This window comes from Sparus aurata, chromosome 1 (assembly GCF_900880675.1).
Source record: "Sparus aurata chromosome 1, fSpaAur1.1, whole genome shotgun sequence".
Classification (NCBI taxonomy): domain Eukaryota; kingdom Metazoa; phylum Chordata; class Actinopteri; order Spariformes; family Sparidae; genus Sparus; species Sparus aurata.
The window spans coordinates 25924466-25948090 of NC_044187.1; the positions used below are offsets into that span (position 1 = coordinate 25924466).

At 40.5% G+C, this 23625-nt stretch overlaps 1 protein-coding gene across 5 annotated transcripts in view; it reads left to right on the plus strand.

Annotated features, from left to right (window-relative positions):
* LOC115581576 (zeta-sarcoglycan) overlaps positions 1-23625 on the plus strand; it is a 377326-nt gene that overhangs the window by 219781 nt on the left and 133920 nt on the right. The gene's annotated exons all lie outside the window — the stretch shown is intronic.

Sequence of the window (23625 nt, forward strand, 5' to 3'; positions counted from 1 at the left end):
ACATTACACATACAACAAATTCGACCCTGGTTTCTATGACTCTCAGTGTACTACACATAAATAGACAAACAGCTAGTGAGGATGAGAACACCTAAACAAATAATGTGAATTAAATGTTTTACTCTGCAACCTACGGTTACCAAATAAAAATGTCAAGGCAGTGCAATTGTTATTATTTTAGTGTTTCCTGATGGAAAGAAAAGTCTTTCACTGAACTGTAAAACAAGAATACTAAGATGTTTCATGATGCCACACGAGATGAAAAGGAAGACAGCGAGGAGAAAGACCCCATTTAGTCACTGCTGTTTAGCAGTTGATTTGAATTTGTCATTTCCTTCAGGCAAATAAGGTACAAAGGTACATGATCTCAATTAGCCGATGGAGTGCTCCTCGCTGTCACAGCTGCTCTTGTGATTTATGTCGAAGAGATCTGTGTATTTTTCCATAAACACCTTGCCCAGTGTAGCTTTACGTTTCTTTACACATAAACTAATCTGAGATCAGATGGTAAAGAGACAGAAAACAGAGAGATTGGAGTGAGGGAGGCGAGCGGGGAGGATGGCAAATGATGCAAGGAAGAAGACAGATAGGAAAAAGGGAGGGAGAGAGAGTGGTGGCAGCAAGTGTGTGTGTGTGTGTGTGTAGGTGTGCTGTTTAAATAGCGTGTCCCATCATCTAAGCTGAGCTTCTCCCTACTGTCCTCTGCATCTGGGGTCCTTGGGGACTTGGAGAGGAGTCTGTTTCACTGCCTTATGGAGTGGAAGTGAGTGGATGATGGGGTAGCAGAAACGGGCAGAGTGAGGAGTTTGACGTGTGTTTGTGTGTGTTAGCAACACTGGGTTCATCAAGGTACTATCACCATTTAGTATCACTATCACTATCTTCTAGTTCAGGGCCCCCTTTACACCTTAGGTGTGTGAGTGGATTCTGTAGTTGTATGTCTACATGGCTTCATTAATGTTTAAATGATCACACTTTATTTTTGAACCATAACACAACAACCAGGAGAAACTACACAGGTAGATAAAGAGTCTGACTTCTGCAACTTTACTTGAAAGTCTTGTCATCAGTACCATAAAAGACAAAAGTTAATAAAAATGTGGAAACTATATAGCCCATGCAATACAAATTTGGCATTTTGTCTCGTTTTGATAACATATGTTAAATTAATGTACACTACAGGGAGTTATGTATTCTACATCACATTGTACTTAATGTGAGGTCAATGATTAATATGAGAACAATAGTGCCAGAAAAAGCTGTTGTAATTTAAATGTTCGTAGTGTAATATAAGTATCATTAAATGGTTTACCGAGTATAATAATTACAATCATTACTCACTGACTGTGTGACAAGGGAATCGTTTCATAACAGATTTCATAAAACCAAACATGTTAACACTACACTGCATGAGGTTAAAGGCCATGAGTGTCATAATGTTTGTGAGTGTCTATGTCTATTTGTTATGCTTGTCCACATGACCTATGTCAGGAGTGTGTGTGTTAGAGAGAGAGAGAGAGAGAGAGAGAGAGAGAGAAAGAGAGAGTTCTGTTGAAGGCAGTATAAGCTCCCAAACCTGCTGTACTCAGCTCGTCGTCTAGACCAGCCACCATCATTATGGCTGTTCACACCTGCACTGTGTAAATTATCGCTCACACACACACACACACACACACACACACACACATTTTTCTCACTTTGTCAGTAACAGTGCTGACCTCAGGTAATGGGAGAATCCAGCGTGAAATACTCTGTCCTCCTGTATCACATACACAATCGCACAAACACACATATCCACACGCACAGAACTGCACACGCACACACACAACTATGCACAAACAGTTGAGAGGGGTTAATGTGACGCATCCATCAGACTTAGAGCACTGACACGCCTGATGTTAATCACTTGAATGGTCAGTACATACACACACACACACACACACACACACACACACACACTCTCACAGAAAATAAAACGACAACAGACATGTTTCATATTTAAGCCATTCAGTGGTTACGTTGTATTTTATCACTGATAAAGAGCTGTAAAACACAACAAAACACCAAACTCTGTTCATTAAGTAGCCCTTTTTTATGCCTTGATCCTGTTATAATAGGCTAATCCATATGTTATATGTTAACAGATGATAAGAAGTGTCAGTCTATTCATGATTCAACATGTAACAGATATCTTAAGCAGCTTATATTTCAATTAAATGTCAACCATCCCCTAATGGGGTTGACTATATCATTGTCCGGAACAGATAATCTATTATATACCAAGCCACAGTTATAAGTTAATGCTAAATGGTCATGTAGTTCATAATTATTATATGATTATTATTATAATATGGTACAGTAATTGATGTTCCGATAAGAACAGACAGTAGGGTTTATGATACTCGTGGGAGCAATGAATTTCTACTTAAAGTACCTTTTTCCACACATTACTGTAAGCCACTGAGCTCAGTGAGGTTTCATTTGCCTCATACTGGATTTATGTATATAATGTAATTTTTTTGAAAGCTCGAGCGACTGTTTCAATCTATAGCTTCCTCAATTCATATCCTGCTGTGGCTGTAATAATCACCTTTTTTGCAATGCAATTTTTTGTTAGAGACTGTCAAATGTTAGCCACACCACACTCCACTGAACAAATACAAGGCATACGGGATTCAGTAAGGTTTTCCTTTTAATTCTATGATAGTTAAATCAATCATGAAATTAGAAATCTATTATGTTATGTCAGTGAATCCCGTAGCCCCTATCTGCATACAGTCCCCCCCTCCCCTGCTTTCTTGTCCTAATCTCCAGCTCCTGTCAAATAAAAGAAGCACAACATTTATAAAATGATTTCTATATGCACTGGTGAAATGCAGGTGATGAGATTATATTAGCAGTTATGGCCAGCTACCAGGCTGAACAGTCGAAGGATGTCACTCAAACTTAAAATGTAAACAAGACATCACAGCACCACCCACACTGTGACTGACAGAGGATCTCGGAGGAATATAAGCCAAAAATATGGAAGCAAATTTGTACCATAATTCAAATTAAAATTTGCAGAATGTAGCTGCATTTTTTGACTCATAAATAAAATTAGTAATAAATCATCCAAATTGAATTTTCATTTTCTTCTTCAAGACTGCTCATTAAGTAACTTAATTCAAATGATAAGGAAAAGGACATTTAAGATTTAATTTTCAAAAGATGGCCCAGCAAATAGGTACCAAAATTCAATTTGAAATGTCAAATTTGAAAATTAAAATGCATTAGTAGAAATGCTTTTTCATTTCAAAGTCAGAGCTGCATTTTTTACTCATAAATAAAATTAGTAATAAATCATCCAGATTGCATTTTCATTTTCTTCTTCAAGACTGCTCATTTTGTTACACAAAGAAAAAGAAAACTGCTTTTTCGCTTTGAAACCAGCCCCCCGCAAAAAAAGGTCCAAAATTCTATTTGAATTCGCAATCCCAAGCGGCGCAGGAGAGTGACGTCACTGGCCTCTCTTCTTCAGTGTTGCCAACTTGGCGACTGTCTCGCTAGACTTAGCGACTTTTCAGACCCTCTAAGCGACATTATTTCTAAAAAGCGACTAGCAACAAATTTAGCGACTTATTCAGATCATCGGGGGAAAGGCGAGAAATAGATTATATTGTAATTCACATGCTGCTCAGAGTCATCGCAGTCCACGGCTCCTCTGCAGCAGCGCCGGGGTCTCTTCTTTCCCCTCCCGCGCAGCTGCGCAGGCGACGGGCCGGTGTGTGGGGGCTGGCTGGGGCAGGTAGGAGTGGACACCGCGGCCACTCACTCTGTGGACTTGATACCGGATAGCTGCCGTTTACTCTGTTTTGATCTGTTAATGTTAGGTGTCTTTAGCACAGGTGAGACCCAGAAGTGGACAGGAGGCTGTAGCTGGATGCAAGGAGTGTTTATTGTAACACGGACAAAGTCAGAGTAGGAGGGGGTGTGCACGGGGAAGCCACGCTTTGGGGCGCCGGAGAACTGGAAGTCGTGTTGGCACTCGGAGGAGCACCGGGCGGGTGGAGCACGCAGAGGTGCTGGGAGCTGGAGCAGGGTCTCGGCTCGGTCACGGCACGGGAGGTCGTTGGAGGCAGAGAAAAGCAGAGTTAGGGGGGAAACACTGGTAGAAGTTAATGCACAAAAGCTTTAGTCTTGGCAAAACTATGACTGAGCCAAATACCGCGTGTAGTACACAAAATCATCTGGCAACGGGGCGGCGCGAGGCTCCAGGCCATAAAGCGGCCGGTGATTTTGTGACCCCATGCAGGTGCGTGAGTGTGGGAGATAGAGAGACATTAGCTTATAGCACTTTGTAGAAGGAGCTTTATAAAGTTCGCGCTGGTACCTTCAGTTTATTACCGGCAATACTGACTCTAAAGTACCGTGTGTGTTTCATGGGTCTGACTGTGAGACTGCAGTCTGCCCCACAGTCACTGCCAGCAGCTCTTCAGAGCGGCTTCATTATGATCACCGTAAATGTTAGAGCATTTTCGCACTGGGAAAAAAAATGTGCGGCTGATTTAACCAAGCAAACGCGAACCATGGCTGGCTTGACCGCAGTACAGAACTGAGCATGTTGGTGATTTCCCCGCTGTTTCTGAAAACATGTACCACAGTCTATGCTACCAACACAGCCTTCACACTCTCCTCTTGTCCCTTCTCTTGCTCCAGTGTCGAATAAGCACACCGTTGCCCCCTAACGTAGATGCGTAGCACAGTCGGTCAGACTGGGGGCTGAAGAAGAAGAGAGGCCGCTGACGTCACTCTCCTGCGCCGCTTGGGATTACTAATTTTATTTATGAGTCAAAAAATGCAGCTCTGACTTTGAAATGAAAAAGCATTTCTGCTAATGCATTTTAATTTTCAAATTTGACATTTCAAATTGAATTTTGGTACCTGTTTGCTGGGCCATCTTTTGAATATTAAATCTTATATGTCCTTTTCTTTATTATTTGAATTAAGTTACAAAATGAGCAGTCTTGAAGAAAAAAATGAAAATGCAATTTGGATGATTTATTACTAATTTTATTTATGAGTCAAAAAATGCAGCTACATTCTGAAAATGAAAAAGCATTTCTGTTAATGCATTTTAATTTGAATTATGGTACAAATTTGCTTCCATACAAAAATGCCATGGCAATGAATGTACAGTATGTCCTCGATGACAAAAGACCTTTAAAACAGGAGGGAAAAAATGAAAAGGTGTCTCTGCGATTACCACTTTGAATATATGTCTGCACAAAAAAAAGATGGCTTTTTCTCAGGTCAGCAACATTTTCAGTTAAAACTCACCGAGAGAGGCAAGAACTGTAACATTAAATCACTTTGATATGTATGTCTATTTATTTATTTATTTATTTATTTATTTTTATTTATGTTGTTTGTTTCGGACATGTCAATTCATAAGCATCACATTTCATCATTGTTCAAATAATACAACACACATGGCCGAAAGGGAAAAGCGGGAGAAGCCAAAGCTTATCAAGTCCCGCCCCCATTACCCACAGTATAAAATCTTCATTCTGATCTTTTCTTGTCTTTTGCAATTTACTTTTTTCTTTTCTTCTCTTTTTTTCTTTTGTTATGACCTTTGACAAAACATATTACAGCAGTAGCATACAGAGCTGAATTCAAGCTCTAGACAGTACATACAGATTACATGTGTGTCTGCACATGTGTCCATATTAGTCCATCATGAGTGAACAACAGTCTCATCTTATGGCCTCATCTTATAGCCAGGCTTGCCACAAAGTCAGAATATCCAATTGAGAGAGAGCAAAAGTCCAGTGTATTTATTATTTGTTGAGATGGTGTTGGGATGGTGTAAGAGCCCTTTAATGCATTTTCATGTTATTCATCAGTCTCCTCTGCAGCTTTTATGGCTGCTAGCTTCGCCATGTCCTCCCGATTGGTGGCTACATCAACTCGCATCTGTATCACGAAGTCGCGGATTGTTGAGATGTCAGAGCGTATCCCGACCACAGCACTCCGAGTATTGGCGTTGTCCGCCCTCGCACTGGTCTGCTCAGTAGCGATCTTTCTCATTTTCCAATATTGCATAAAGATTCCAAATCCCAAAGCGATCGTTCCAATTGTCATGAACGTGAACATGTACACGTCCTCGACATCTTCCACATCCAGTGCGGCAAGGCAGATGACTCTCCACTTTCCCCAACCATCCATAACGTAGCCGGACATAAAGGTCCCGTCCGGGCATGTCGGTTCACCAGAACCCGCACGCCGTGTTGAGAACACTCTGTCGATGGCATTCATTGACCAGCTCAGCAACTCCATCGTGGATTGATCGATTGATTGATTGGTTAAGAACGTAGTTGGACAATATTAGACGAATCTCAATCGAATGACTCTTGTGTGCCGATTTACAGGGTTGAGTCCTTCACAGCTCAGAAGAACTTGTGATAACTCACAATAGTGGCACAGTGTTCGTACCTAAGTTATCTCACATTGTTGATGCACATTATAACAACATCCTGCCATGTACAACTGGCATTGGCCTTGGACCATACAATTTTCTCAGGTTCAACTTATTGTTTGGGTACAGAATGGTATTTGTTATGCTCACATGCCGTCTCAACACAGTGTCTGCACAGTGTCTGTTGATTCGTGCCTCTGACCTTTATCAACCCTCTAGTATTGATCTGTACTGATCAACGATTGAATGTACATACTTTTTTTTGAAGCCACTTAGTGTTGCTGATTTTTTGACATCTTCTTCTAGCACATTCCATTGTTTAACACCTTTGACCGATAAAGAAAAGGATTTTAACGTAGTTCGTACTTTACTTTGCCTGAGAATCATGTTCCCTCTGAGATTGTGTCTCTCTTCTCTGTCTATGCATCGACCCAAGGGTATTTGTGTGTGTGTGTGTGTGTGTGTGTGTGTGTGTGTGTGCGTGAATGCGTGCTTGCCTGTGTATGTGTTGGTGTGTGAGTGAGATAACCAAGAAAGGTCTGGGTGTATATTTGACAACTAACTCTGAATCTGTCAGCATTTTAGTCCTATTATTTCCAGTGGTCAAACTAATTGATAAATAAGGAACACACACACACAAACACTGACAAACATTTGACCCCATGCCTGCCTGTACAGCTATAAAAGTTCACACTGGGGTGTGTGTGTGTATGTGTGTGTGTGTCTAGCATGGGGTGTTCCATCTAGCGTGTAAGTGTATCTATATATGTGAAGGCAAAATATCCATCAGTCAGCAGTTTTAGCCTTGTTATCTCCGCTGGCACTCTATCAAAGATATAAACAATGATAAATAATGTACACACTCATCTTAATGGAGGGAGTGTGTGTGTGTGTGTGTGTGTGTGTGTGTGTGTGTGTGTGTGTGTGTGTGTGTGTGTGTGTGTGTGTACCCGCTGGGTGAGAGACTATATACTGTGTGTGTTTAGACAATCAAATGGAAGATTTGTTTACGTGAATGTCTTGAGGCATGTGGCGCCATGCTGTTGCTTTTATGCTGACATGCTTACTTGTGTGTGTGCGTGTGTGTGTGTGTGTGTGTGTGTGTGTGTGTGTGTGTGTGTGTGTGTGTGTGTTGGTTTTCTTATAAGCTTCATTAGAAAAAAAAAGCCTTAAAGAAAGTTAAATTACTCCAGCGCAATCCCTGCTATGTGGGCATCTTGCATGGTTAGTCACATTTACAGTACATTTTAACATGTTTGCATACATCTCTCTTCTTTATACATAAAACATGTATGGTAAATATGTAAAACATATCACATTTATGTGCTTATTTTGTAATCATTGGAGCGTTGGAGAACAGAAAGAGGGATTAGGTGATTTTCTCTATTCTCTCTCTGTCGATTATAATTGCAGTAAAGGCCAGGCATGCCTGAACAGACAGATACATTCACTCTGTGTTGACCCACTGACTAAAGCTCATTTTCTAATAGCCACTTCGGGATGATCCTTAATTCAAAGCATTCAACTGTAAGTCTGCTTCAGATCTGATGATGTACCTGCACTGTCTGCTCTTCTTGCCCTCTCACTCTATTCACCCAAGCACCACTTCCTCCTCAGTATACTCTGGCACCCTGGTTGTCTTGAGTAAGTTCTTTAAACTCTAGTCCATTACAACATTGTTCTTTATTCTTTTGTTTTTTAAAAAAAATATGCAGTACATAAACACTATAAATATATTAAGTCTCTACGGCTTGAGAGTAAGCCCGCTGAAACCTACAGTCAGCTCAAGTCTTTTACAGATCCTACATAGCCTATTCCACGAAGAGTTAAAAGATGCATTCTCTGTTCCATTGTGCATTAAATGATTTCTAAAGGAGATGAAACTCTAATGATCCCTGTGGGGAAATTGGATAGCTGCAGCGGCAAATAAGATAGAGCAATGGAAAAGACCAGGTTATAAATAAGAACAGAGCAAATGAGGTGATCTCAACAATAACAAAGCAGACAATTATAACACTACAGCATATTCAGTGCAGTCATATGTATAGTAATATATGAATAACAGGATGGCTGGGGTGAGTGTAACATGAATATGATATTAAAGTATGTGAAAGTTATACAGTTGCAGAAAAAAATAAAATAATTATATGTTCTGTAGTGTAATTTTAATGTGAATTTAGGAGTTAACGGATGAAATAATTCATTCATTCAGAATTGATGGACCAAGCTTAAATGTTACAAATCAGTTCTCATTCACTGTAACAGCCGTCATCTGGTACACTGAATTGCTGCTATACTATAAAAATTGCATGTCCTCTAATAGTAGTGTCAAAGTAGTGTATGGGCCCTTCCAGATGTCATGTTACACACTTATTCAATGTGCATTACAGCAGAAACACTGATGCCTGCATAGTGTGGTGTAATTGTTTTTATATGCAAAGCTCTCGACATGAAACCAGTTTCAAATGACATGTTAAGGCTGCATACTACCAGGAAAGAATAGGTGTATGTCAAAGATCTGACTAACTTCTGACTCACTAAGACATTAAGTAATATGGAGATTACGTTATGCAGGTTTGAATCTGTGCCTGTATGGCTGATTTATTGGTATGGACGAGAGAGAGCACTCTTTAATGTTTTCAGATCAGATGTGCTAATACAGAATAGAAATGTCCTGAGCTGATCCTGAAGATCTGTGCTGAGGCAGATATGTAAATATTCGGGGGTGTGATTCTTCCGGATAAATCTGGAAATCTGGCTTTTCCGACCTGAAAATGAGGCTCTCGTAAACCATGCAAATCCGTTCGTCACTGCAACATGGTAGATGCACTGTATATTTTCCTGCTTTTTTGTTCTTTGCCAATCACACCTATGCATATTGTAACAGTCATGAAGATATATGAATATATACATATATAGATATAGATCATCATATGGCCAGGGTCGTTTCAACAAAATTATGCATTATTAGAAGAGTAAAACACCAATACATTACTAGGGATGGGCAATGATTTTCGATTATTCGAATAGTCGTTAAATCATAAATATTCGATTAGTAAATCATGTCTGAAAAAAGATATTCCTTTGTTTTACTGGCGCCGTCCGCATGGGGGCAGTGTAGCATTTGATACGCCGTGTGATGGGCTGACGTTAGGTGCCGTTATTCGAAAAATAATCGATTAGTTCCCTGTGATTATCGAATAGTAGTTTTGCTTGAAATGCCCATCCCTATACATTACACTATTTGACAAATTATTTGATTGCAAGTTATACATTTTATTTTTGAAATTAGTTTTATGTTCTCTCAAATTCTTATTTTTGTTTGACATTTAAGTTTTGTTGGTTTCTTTCGACTTTCGGCACAAATTTATATCATAATATTTTCCATGTTTGGATTAAATCGTAGGGCATTGCATCAATTTCATTAGTCCGTCACTATTCATGTTGAGTTATTAGTCTACTTCTCTTTGTAATGTGTTAAGGGTTTTACTTACAGGCTGAAAAGCTTGTTACTAAAAATGGGCTGATAGAATTAATTATTTGTTCACCCTGAAGCCCATAAAAGCAAAACATGTAAACAGTGCTCGGAGGGAGGATTGTCATCAGTGATTAACATTCTGTCATATAGTCTGGAAACCTTGTTTGTTCTATTTAATGTACTCTGATATACTTGCATGTGATTTTTGCATTTGTAGTGTCTGTGGTTGTTGGCATTGTTAGAACATTGAGATTTGGAGATTACTAAAATTAAAGAAAGAGTTGTAGCACTTTCTAGCTTCTGTACTTATCTATTTCTTTTGTGTCCCAGTCTCTGTGATTTTATTCAAGGAAAAGAAGAGGATGGCTCCTATTTACATTGGCTGGTGTCAAACTGTAATGCTGTGATACATGAAGGCCAACTGTAGAAAATGTGTGGAGCCAGCTTATAGATATAAACAGATATATAGTAGTGCTGTTAGTCATAGTAATAGTGCACCTTTGAGATGCTTCTGCTGTATTTTTAAAGGACACGTTTACTTAAAAGCAATCATTATAGCTTTCAGTGAAGTTTTATGATGACTTTGGAGGTTATTAAAGCAAAAACTGTATATTTCTACTGTATTGTTGTGCTATTGAGGTAGACTAGATCATATTTGTTCATAATTATCCCATATATACCCCCAAAATCTGTAATAGCCAAAAATATCAACTCACATAAGAATCGTGATTCTAATCATCCACAATTCTGAATCGACTCATAAACTTCAAAAATCGATTTTTTATTAACGTTCCCCCGTCTCTCTGTGCGCCCCCACGGGCTACCGTACACAGCGTTGCAGCAAGCTTGGGGAAAGAAAGACAACGAATTTGTCTTCCAAATAATAGCTTTACATTGCACCCCCTTGGAGTTTAGAACTGGGTTCTTAGCGGGGGGCTTTTAATTTGAAAGTAGCGACTGTTCCTAGCTTACCACTACAACAACAAGCTAACAGCGAAGACATCTACAGAGACCGAGAAGACGCTAGCATCTCCTGGATCTCAGCGGCTGTCCAGTTGATCATCTTGACGTCTGCAGATGAAGTGATGGACTGACTGTTGTGATCAGCTGTTTCCTGGTTTTAGAACTCCCCGGCTGTGGGTCGCACTACAGTGCACGTCATCCACAGCTCCGCCCATCTCACGCAATTTCGGCATATCGACATCTCGGATTTAGATCGCAATGGGGTTGGATAAAAGTGTACGGCTTGCTGCCCAGTATAAAAGCAGCTATTAACTATGCAAACAAGGGCAGCCATGCACTGCAGGCACACTGTCAAACAGAAGTGCACAAAAAGAGGGTGCAGGTCATAACATCCACACACAGTGTAGCCAGCACCTTCCTTCCAAGCAGAGAGACAGCAACTTTTTCAAAACCCATATTCATCTAGTCAAAACACACTCTTTAAGGGCTTGCTTTTTTCATTCTGCAGCAGATTGCGCTATTAAAGTTGTGCTGTTGCGCATTTCATGAGAGAAGTTCTCATTTCTCATATAGCATAATGTGACCATAGATAGATAGAATTTTTTAATCGAGAATCGGTTGAATCGAGAATCGATTTTGAATTGAATCGTGACCCTAAGAATCGGAATCGAATCGAATCGAATCGTGAGACACCCAAAGATTCACATCCCTAGAAGTCAGGACTTTGGTTTTCTTATTGGTATGGCCCTTTTCCATCACTTATCTCGGAATAATGATTACAAATTCACTATGACCACATCCATGAAGTCACAGCAAAGCAGAGAGATTTTGAATAAGAATACAATTATTTTAACAGATTATATTAAAAATACATCAAGAGATAACACCAGGATACAGTCGCATATAATGACAATAATGTCAACATCACATCTATGTGACCAAACCGAATTTAAAGAACTAACTGCGCTGAAGGACTACCGTTACGTTGCTTTACGTTACAGGTGTCTTGGCTGAGAACTTTCACTTGAACACACCACAAAGACTACAGCTGATGGCCAACTTGTTAGTATGATTTGCGCCTGTATGGGGAGGAATTATTTAGGTAGCAGTGGTCTGTATTCACCATTTCCAAGAGAGAAACTGGAAAACTCAGGACCTGCGATATACAATCCCTTGATATGATAAAAGCAGCATTTTTTACACAACTTGCACAGTTTTTTAAATGGCTTGGTGAAGAGGCAAAGACAAATTATTAGGAGAAACCTCACTAAATTGATAAAATCATGGATACTACAGCAACAGGCTCGGGAGACAAAGTCACCCATTGACGTCAGGCATTCACAGTACACTGATATTTGTGAAACCCACAGAGCAGTGGTGTTTATGAGCGATGGCCTGTCGGTCCAGTTCAGTCTCAGGCCTGATGATCTCAACTGGTGTTGAGTCACGCGTCACTGCTCTGAAATGTGTGTGAAGGGAGGGCATTAGGTTGATGGGTTTGTGAGCGTGTGGATGCATGAACACTAACTTGTGCCGTTTCGAAGACAACACAAAGAAGTGTATATAAATGTGCTCATGCTTGTATGTAGTAAGTGCATGTCCATCAAGTGTATCTCTGGCAGACACACAAATGGCCCACCGAGGTGTGTGTGTGTGTAGCACAGTCTCCGCTCCTCATGTCGCAGAGATGATGTCCTAAGTTCAGCTACCTTTACGTGTTTTAAGAATATATTAATGTATTGTTTTTGTTATATTTCATCCGGGTGGGTCATTGCATTTTCCAAAAAGTAATTTCAGAGAAATGGTCTCAAGACAGAAAATGATATAATATAATGCTGACATAATGTCTAAACTGTTAATAATGTCATGTTAAGTTGTTTTTCATGAATGCTAAAAGTGACTGTATCAGCTTCTCAAATTTAATATTGGATGTTGGTCTTCTATTATAATAAATATTTAGTGCATCAGTGAAATTTATTTAAAATTAATCTTGGACTCAGTCATCTAATGTGTCAATAAAAAAACAAACAGAAAAAACGTTTGTTTAGAAGTTAATATCTTTGCTTTGAAGGGACATCATAAGAGTTTCATTCACATTTAAGATAAATAAGAGGACAGGTTTTGTTTACATACCCTCACCTATTCAGTTCTCATCCATGTTAACAAAGCTTGTTTAGCATTTTTGGCAGGGTCCTTCAAGAATAAGACAGAGATATATACACCCTATGGTCATATTTTTCATTGAGGAACTCTAAAGTTTAATATCTCAGAAGACAAAACAAATTGAGGGAACACACAGGGCTCTATCTTGCACTCAGCGCAATTGACTTTGTACACTGGCGCTTTTGTAATTCCTATTTTGCATTCGCCGCACATTGGAATTTTCCCTCCACAGACGCACGTCCTTAAATTAGGGAATGACTTTGCGCTCCCGGGGGCGGTTCAGCGAAAAGAGGAGGCGTGTTCCGGCGCAAACGTTCACTGGTGCTATTTTGCCGTTTCAGAAAACACTTGCGCCAGACCAGAAACAAACCTAGTCTAAAGTCAGTGGCGCTTATTCAGATGCTATTTTAAGGGCGCATGCTTGGCCATAATGTAGCGTGTGCTTAACGTGCATACACTTTGCTTCTCTCATCTACGAGGAAGCAGTTCCCGTTTTTGCAAACCATACAAAAAAAAGTTGAAAAGATTTAAACAGAAGAACTCATTCTTTTTTCCTCTGATATGCGACGCGCCCACCGTAGCCCTGAGGGTCTGGGAGTGGCAATGCGCGATGTGCTCCTAGTGGAGCGGGTGGACGGAGATAGAGTTGGGGGAGGAGGAGGAAGGGGAACAACAGGAGCAGGTGGTGCGTTTGGAGACTTGAGGCGATGCGCCTGAGAGGCCGCAGCAACATCGCCACCCGGTCAAGACGGGCATTAATACCTTGCCGCATCCCGGACAGTGCGGTCCGGTCTGACAATGCTGCCACGGCGTGTAGTGGGTCTGGATCCTCTGCACCTTGGTGTTTGCGCTGCTCCCTCATCAGCTGGCCGTTGCGCACTGCTCGGCCCGTGCGCACTGCTCCCGAGGCCCGGTGCGATGTCCTGGGGATGCCAGCCTTAGAAACAATTGTGTCAATTTCCTCCCACGCCCGTATAACCAAAGCTAATTTGGATGGATTTCTCTTATCCCCATACAAGGCCACATAAGGCCGGCATAATAGCAACAGCGCCTGAGATCCGCCCACAAAGCTACTTGCACTTTGTGTTTGATACTTGCGTTTCAGATCGTTAAGATAGTGCCCATAGTCAACAACAATAAAGACTTTGTTTTTTCCCCTCACGAAACCTTTGTGTTCTCAAGAAGCGGTGGCTGACAGAATATAATTAAAGGCATGAATGTTGGTGACGTGGATGTAAAGATACACTGTACCGATTGTAAATACAGTGCACACAATAGTTGATCTAGCTCTGCACAATGGAGGTCAGCCTTGACATTACTGTTCTGGCATATCACACTGGAAAGAAAATGGGCTGTTGCCATGCGTGGGATGGCAACCATTGTTTAATTTATATTTACATGAAAGTATATACAAAAACACTGTGAAGAACTGAGACCAAGATGTTTTTCCCATCCTTGTGTAAGACAACAGCATCTACTTCAGTCATGGTCATTTTATATTGAGTTTGATTATATTGTATTCTTTCACAGTCTGTTGAATCTTTTATCCTCCCATTGTGTTCTTCATGCCTCATCTCACCCCCTTTTCTTCCTCTCTTTGCTCCTCCTCTCCTTCCTCCCCTTGTCTTCCCTCTTTCTCTTCTTCCCCTACTTCCTCCATCCTTCCAGGGCCCCTATGGCAGATTCCCCTCCTCTGCTTTCATGCTTAATCTTTGTCTTGTCTTTTATCGCTCATCCCTCTTCTTTTTCTCTTCACTAAAATTCTTGTCTTTGGAGGCTACCCATCCTCTGTGGAAACCCTGTGTGTGTGTGTGTGTGTGTGTGTGTGTGTAGGTGTGTGTGTGTGTGTATGTGTGTGTGTGTAGGTGTGTGTGTGTGTTTGTGAAGGGGGAGATTGCCAGACTTCCTGCCTGAAAACAGGGGGGATCAAAATAGATCAGTTTGATTTCCTGGTCCTTCTCCTGTTTTTTTCCCCATCCCCTGTTCTCTATGCAGAAAGAGGGGAGTGTTTCCATGCGATATGCCCTCTTCTGGTGGAGGAGAAGACTGAATGCTGAGGGGGTATAGGCGATGGGGAGATGTATGAGGGGAAAATTAGTGACTGAGAAAGGAGCAGTATTATAGAACCATGATGACAGGAGTGAGGGCAGAAAATGAAGAATCCAAGAGATGACATGATTGAAGGGTAGATGAGAAAGACAGGAAAGAGAGGACTAAAGGCAGCGGAATGTGATACAGAAAAAAATAGATAATCAGGAAAGTGAACAGAACAAATGATAATTGGTGGATGAGGAGATGAAAGAGAGAGACATATAAGCTGAACTGATGAGGGAAGAGGAAAAAAGTTATAAAAAGTGATGATCTGATTGCATCTATTGTATCAATGGAACAAACCTGGTGAGAAGATAACAAAGCATTTGATTTCAACTGACTCTGTAGGCAATTTCCTCTGTGCTTCCTTTGTTTTGTTCACAACACACATACACACACGCACGCGCGCGCACACACACACACACACACACACACACACACACAGAGCTGATCAGCACCATGTTATTGCTTTTATGCATTTCTCACATTGTGTGACAGTAATTTTAACAAGGAAGTTGTTCTGTGTGGGCCACTGTGTAAATCTAATAGATAATTGATCACAATGCAGAGCCTTTTTAAGGTTTTGTTCAAGGTGGAGAGAATCAAAAGCTCTTTGAAAAAAAGGCTAAAAGATCACTGGGAAAAATGTCATCCCCCCAAAAAATAAAAGAATAAAATGAAACAAAACAAGCAATGAATACAAGGTATGAAATTAGATATTTTGACCTAAACTGAAACAAATTTACATATTGAGATGAGTAGTATTTGTGGTATTGCCCTCTACTTTATTCAGTTTATTCCTATGTTCCTTGTGCTCTCATCATTGATTACTCATTGAAACATTGAATAGAAGTGTATGAACATTACTTTTCTGCAATTACTATGATCAAACCTGAGAGTTCTTGGCGAACAAGTCCAGACACGTAAGCTTACAGACACTTGCCCATGCAGACACAAACACTGACCTGCACTTCAAATGTTGGCACTTTAATTTTTAATTTTCATTATTTTAAATCCCTCCTGTTTACCCTTCCCTAGTTTTGATAATTGGGGCTATTGCAAACAGTCTCTCACATTATTGTGTTTAAGCAAGGCAAAACAATATGAGATAGCATAGAGAAATATGAGAGAGGGGAATGTATAGAGAGTTAAAGAAGGATGAAGAGGTTGTGCAGAGACTTGTGCCTAAGGCTTTTCCTGTCAGGATTTTATGTTTTGTAATAATCCAGTATTACATCAAACCGCGTAATAGACCCTCCAGTCTACCATGTCACTGTTCCGTTTGGCCTCACCTGCCCACGGAAACAATACAGAAACTAACAAAACTAATTAAAATAACTACTACCTTAAAGATGTGTAAGACATTCAAGAATTGGCCACTTGTAGAATTCATCTCATCTCATTCCTAACCCACTCAAAACAAAATATGAGGCAGCATATCATAAGACTAATTGCTCCTAATTGTAGCTGTCATTAGCTAGTTTGCTCAGTTAGTTCACGGTCTGAACGGTAATCTTGGAGCACTGAGAGATGGACACTGCTAGCAAAGGAGCTGTTGATAGCTGGTCAACATGCTAACCTCAGTAAATACAGTGGGGCAAAAAAGTATTTAGTCAGCCACCAATTGTGCAAGTTCTCCCACTTAAAAAAATGAGAGAGGCCTGTAATTTTCATCATAGGTACTAGTGCAGTGCCCGTAAGAAAAGTGTATTCCTATAAAAAAGTGGGAGGTTAAGGAGCTTTTTCATGGATGGCCAAATGAGGCTGTGTTTGAAGGTGGGGCGTCAGGGATATTTAGGTTTGTTGTGAAATCTGATATTCCAGGGTATAATTGGCTGTTTTTGACTATTTTTGATTTTGCCATTATATTTCATCTTAAAAGCTATTTACTTGGTGTCATTATTTTCAGCACAACCTCACGTGTGACTGTACAGTTATTTTTTTTATTTTGACATACTGTATTAACACAATGGACCTAAAATCACAAAAAAACATGAAATCCGAGTAGAAAAAGTTAGATTTTTTTAACTACAAATATGTTTAACAATCCATTTTTTTAACTTATAATGCAAATATAAATTGTTGTTTATCTAAATGTGTGCATACATTTAAAAAATTTACAAAGTTATATGTAACTATTTACATTTAAATGCAGGCAAAGCTCAGGTCTGCCTGTGCTCCTTCCAGCTGAATGAAGAGCTGCACTGCCTGCTCCACATTCAGCTTCTCCTCATTAAACAAAAAAACGACTCCACTACTCACTAACTACACACTCCAAACACGCTAAATGTCACAAATCTCTCAACTTTCACACACACCAACCGTCGTTGCATGTCAATCATCCGCCTAGGTCCCTCCCACAACTTCCTGTTCCTCAACAACTAAACTTGCTGCTTGGACACTTTCGTGACAAAAGCCCGTTTTTACCGTTTCTTCATGCACCAGAAACAAAGCAAACGTGACGGAGATGTTCATGAAAAAGCGTGGCGGACATTATTTACCCTAGGTCCGGTTTTGGACGTGCCGATGCTTCCGGTCCGTCGCCTCGGGAGGTGGGCCATGTAGCTAGCCGCTAGCCGTGTGCTAGCTACACACGAACATCCACAGATTCCAATTCCACTTTGTTGTCCGCGCGTCTCCGGATCTCCTCAGACCCGAACAGACTCGGTCCGGACTCGTTTAATCTCATTAATCCACAACAGTCAGTTCAGATGCACAGAACAGAACAGAATGGGACCGAACCTCCGGCAAAATCCCGGTCCAGCTCGCGCCGCTGCAGGTATACATCTGCTTGTTTCTTAAGGTGGGGGGTCGCGGTGGGCTCTGCAGTGATTGGCTCTGGTGCGCGCGTGACTGTAGTGGCTCCGGTGGACAATGCTCGTGGAATTTGTAAAGCATTTATGAAATAATTTATTAACGGTATCATTCAGTCCAAACAAATGTGAAATATCACACCATTGAACCACGCAGCAGCCATGTTGAAACTCTCAGGTCAGTCTGATCCTGATCCGCAGAGATATTTGAGGAACACACACATACACACACAGACAGACAGAGGTTCCGTGTATTTATAGATAGATACCTCAACTATGAGAGACAAAATGAGAAAAAAAAAAATCCAGAAAATCACTTTGTCTGATTTTTAAAGAATTTATTTGCAAATTATGGTGGAAAATAAGTATTTGGTCAATAACAAAAGTTCATCAATACTTTGTTATATACCCTTTGTTGGCAATGACAGAGGTCAAACGTTTTCTGTAAGTCTTCACAAGGTTTTCACACACTGTTGCTGGTATTTTGGCCCATTCCTCCATGCAGATCTCTTCTAGAGCAGTGATGTTTTGGTGCTGTCGCTGGGCAACATGGACTTTCAACTCCCTCCAAAGATTTTCTATGGGGTTGAGATCTGGAGACTGGCTAGGCCACTCCAGGACCTTGAAATGCTTCTTACGAAGCCACTCCTTCGTGTTTGGGATCATTGTCATGCTGAAAGACCCAGCCACGTTTCATCTTCAATGCCCTTGCTGATGGAAGGAGGTTTTCACTCAAAATTTCACGATACATGGCCCCATTCATTCTTTACTTTACACGGATCAGTCGTCCTGGTCCCTTTGCAGAAAAACAGCCCCAAAGCATGATGTTTCCACCCCCATGCTTCACAGTAGGTATGGTGTTCTTTGGATGTAACTCAGCATTCTTTCTCCTCCAAACACGACAAGTTAAGTTTTTACCAAAAAGTTCTATTTTGGTTTCATCTGACTATATGACATTCTCCCAATCCTCTTCTGGATCATCCAAATGCTTTCTAGCAAACTTCAGACAGGCCTGGACATGTACTGGCTTAAGCAGGGGGACACGTCTGGCACTGCAGGATTTGAGTCCCTGGCGGCGTAGTGTGTTACTGATGGTAGCCTTTGTTACTTTGGTCCCAGCTCTCTGCAGGTCATTCACTAGTTCCCCCCGTGTGGTTCTGGGATTTTTTCTCACCGTACTTGTGATCATTTTGACCCCACGGGGAGAGATCTTGTGTGGAGCCCCAGATCGAGGGAGATTATCAGTGGTCTTGTATGTCTTCCATTTTCTAATAATTGCTCCCACAGTTGATTTATTCACACCAAGCTGCTTACCTATTGCAGATTCAGCCTTCCCAGGCTGGTGCAGGTCTACAATTTTGTTTCTGGTGTCCTTGGACAGCTCTTTGGTCTTGGCCATAGTGGAGTTTGGAGTGTGACTGTTTGAGGTTGTGGACAGGGGTCTTTTATACTGATAACGAGTTCCAGCAGGTGCCATCAATAAAGGTAACGAGTGGAGGACAGAGGAGCCTCTTAAAGAAATTACAGGTCTGTGAGAGCCAGAAATCTTGCTTGTTTGTAGGTGACCAAATATTTATTTTACCGAGGAATTTACCAATTAATTCATTAAAAAACCTACAATGTGATTTCCTGGATTCTTTCCCCCCATTCTGTCTCTCATAGTTGAAGTGTACCTATGATGAAAATTACAGGCCTCTCTCATCTTTTTAAGTGGGAGAACTTGCACAATTGGTGGCTGACTAAATACTTTTTTGCCCCACTGTATCTCTTCAACGTAATACAAAGATTTTATGATGTCAAAACTGTTTTGCTGTAAAAATCTTACATGTAGCACCTTGCATGCAGTCACCATCACCTGCTTCGCATACAAATTCTGGTCTCCTGGATGAATGTCCTGTGAATGAACCACCCTTCCAACTTAGCCACCCTTCTCGACAAGGGGTACCTTTAAGTGCGTTGGTCCTTTGCTCATGTCATTACCGACCCCTGCTGCTACTGCACAGGCATTCAAATTTTAGTTAAAAATTATTCAGTTGAAGAATTTAGAACAAGGCCCACTAACATAGAGAATCCCCAAAAATTATTGACAATCAGAAAAGCACAAACTTCATCTTTTAATAAAGCCTGTTATAAGGTTTTTCCCACGTTAATGTTTCACAACACAAGAGTATGAAAAAAGAATAGCAGTGTAAATGCAGAAGACAAAGATGTCTAGATACTGATGATAGACAATGATAGATGGTGTTATCATTGGGAATTTCTCTTCTTCTTTTGTCTTTTTGTATAGGAGGTTGACATTTTATTGTGTATTGCTATCTAATGGGGATTCCCTTCATTTGTTGCGAAGCTGTGTTCAATCACAGTCGCTGAGAAATAAAGAGACAAGGAGGTTATGCCCCATGGACCATATTCAAACACATCAGTCTTCCAACCTTCTTATTTATTCCATTTCAGGTAATACCCAGTCTCCAATCCTTCATATCAAATTTTTGATTTAATAGGACGTGTTCCACACAGTTCCTTACATAACTAGAGCATTGCAGTCATTTAATGAGTCACAATGACATTTCTGTTACTCATCTTGGGTGAGCTTAATCACACTGCAGCAGAGAGTATTTTGCAACCTGAGTTTATGGGTTTGGACATATTATAGCACATATAGTATCTAATGTGTACCATGGCATAGCAAGCAGCAAACAGCAACCTGTGAATGAAGTGTTATTGGAGCATGTCTATCACTAATCAAATGGCTTAGGTGGAACTATCTGTTGTGTAACACAAGTACAACACAAGTTTAGAGGGGAGCTGCTCATATCACCAACTGGGGAATTTATCTCCCTGTCTCTGTGTCTCTAATTTATCTCAGTTTTACATTGTCACAGAGGCTAGATGGTACATTTCAGAAGGACAATCGCTCTAACCATTACAATGCAAACTTTGTACAGCAGACTTTTAAAGCACTTTAGAGTCAGTACCCAAAAAATCAGGCTAATGAGGCCAAATGGCCTTCTTTGAAATGGAAATGGGAAATATAAACTGGCCTAATGAGTAGTCTTCATTTTTGATCTGATATTGGGGACCAATCTGCTCTTGTTTTGTCCTGTATTGGGAAAAGATTAGCCATTCTTGATTACCTAATGGAAACGGAGCTAGTCTTTTCATCTTCTTTTGTTCTTTTGGGGTTTGTTAGCTGTGTCCTCAAGTGACACCTGCCTGGCTGTTTTGGCTTCAGCCTTGTTATACACATCGGACAGACACATTTCTGTCGCCCAGTTATTGCATATAACTGGACTTAGTAACACTGTAAAAAAAGAAAGGATCTTGCTAAATTTGTGTGATATGGAGACCAGGTTCTCTTTAGGTCTGTCTTGGAAAAGAGGCCTGCTTATCTTGCTTGTGTAGTAAAACTTACCTACCCCTGTTTTCTCCTGTCTTTGTTACAGTTGCAGACTGGATGCTATGACTTACGTCAAGGGCGTATACACTCAGTCCTCAATCTTGAAAACTTAAAACAAAACAAAAGAAAAAAAAACAAAACTTATGTGGACATGGGCCTTAGCTTTTCATGTCCCATCATCCCAGCCCCATTGTGACAGGATTCTGAGCTGTTCCTGCTTTTAAAGTGACCTCTACTGGTCTGACTTTGCTGCAAAACAATACAATATAGGGTAAGCAGCATATTCACCATTTGGAAAGGACCTTGAAGACCAGGCATGTACACTTGACGGATACAGATGATAAAAATATTCCCCTTTGACACCCAGCAGGGAGCTACTTGCCATCCAATTTCATACCATTTCATACAGAGCGAGAGAAAAAGTGAGGAAGGATGATCCCTCTTGACACCAGCTGGCATCGTATTTACTTTCTTTTATGTCAGACCGGGATACTGACTACATAGGGAGAGTTTGGTATAAGATATGGATGAAAGAAAAGACAGTTATCGACACATCTATTGCACAGTATCTTAAATACATCAAGTTAACTGCATGTACTCTAAGTGTTACGGAAACAAAACACTGTACAAAAAAGTTTGGTAAAGGATCAGCTGTTGCTCTGCATGAGTTGGATACTTTTCTATCTGTTCAGGTGCACAGCATATTGCCATTTTCTGTGTCCCTTGATGGTGGCTGGTGTTCTGAACACCTGCGTTATTGACACCGTCTGTTTGGTATTTATATGTCAGACACCTGTTGTCTTCCTGTGTGGGCAGTCACAGTTGAATACCATCAGTACCTTGGAGAGAATCCCCTCAGAAAACAAGCAGTAGATTCTCATTTAAATACAAAGGGCAGGAATTCCCATGGAAAAAAGAAAGCAAAAGCCCTTTTTCAGCCGACAAAATGAGAGACAAGATATCTCCATTGGCCACACATAGTTCTTTATGTTGGGTTTGAATATGAATCTTCTTGGTATCATTTTATTTTCACAACCATTCTTCAGTAGCCACTGAAGAGTGACAGGAAAAGTAGGAGAGGAGGGATGTTATGCTGCTGAAGCCATGAGCTGCTTTATAAACTTTGGTGTCATCAATCTGTATTATGTGCCTTTTAGGGAAGACACTGCAGCTGAATTGGAAAAAAAAGCCATCTTGCTCAGTCTGGCAGCACATTCTGCTGGGCCTGCAAGGCTACACATTTTTACACAGCATGCATTTTAACCAGTAATGCATCGATTCTGTTTCGATCGATTTATTTCATACTTGTTTGCAGTCGTCAGACTTATCGGGAGGTGACATTATTATTATGTCAACATTATTACCTTGAATTGACAGCTGCAGTCATTTTTATTGTTTCAGTTAATGGAGTTATCAGTTTGGTAAATCAGAGATGGGGCTCTGGAAATATATATTTTAGTATTGTAACAGCTGTGAATGGTACCTGATTTGCCAGCTAAAATTGTATGCTCCAGTCAGAAAAGCTTTGCTAAGAAGTAATGTATAAGTACATAAAATAACACTGGCTGGATGAAAACACTATCACAATCACCAATCAAAAAAATATAGACAGACAGCCATGGTAACCTCTCCATTTACAATAATAGACAACTGGCCTTCAGCCAGTTCCATCAGTCTAGAGGGATTACTGCAAGTTAATTGAACATGTTCAGGTCAGACGAAACTCATACCTGTGATCAAAGCATGCTGATTACAGCCAGCGCTCAATCTGCATGTGTATGTAAGCTTGCATGTGTGTGAATGAGAGAGATGTAGAGAGATAATGTGGCATATCTCGCTTCCTCCATGAACAACCTACTCATTATTGCTGTAAAGGTCTTCCTGGTTGTTTTGTTGGTTCATTGTCACTGGAAAAGACTCAAGGCTGGATTACACCACCCACCGCCTCCATAAGCAAAATTACATGCCGCCGCTGTTTTGTTTTACAATCACACTGAGGGACAAAATAAATACAGCTAGAAATGTAATACCATCCTCCAATTGTTTTCCATCTGTCAGAGGAAGTTCTTTGTCCACAAGACTGTTTGTTCCAATAGATTTACTCATTCTACAGTATTCATTTTATTGCCATCTGTGTCTACTGGTGAAGAGATGACTTTTGTTTTCTCTGTGACAAGTAATGTAATTGATTTTTTGTGTCAGCAAATGGGCGTGGAGAACAACATCAGTGCTGTTGAGGGAGGTAATATTATGTCTGACA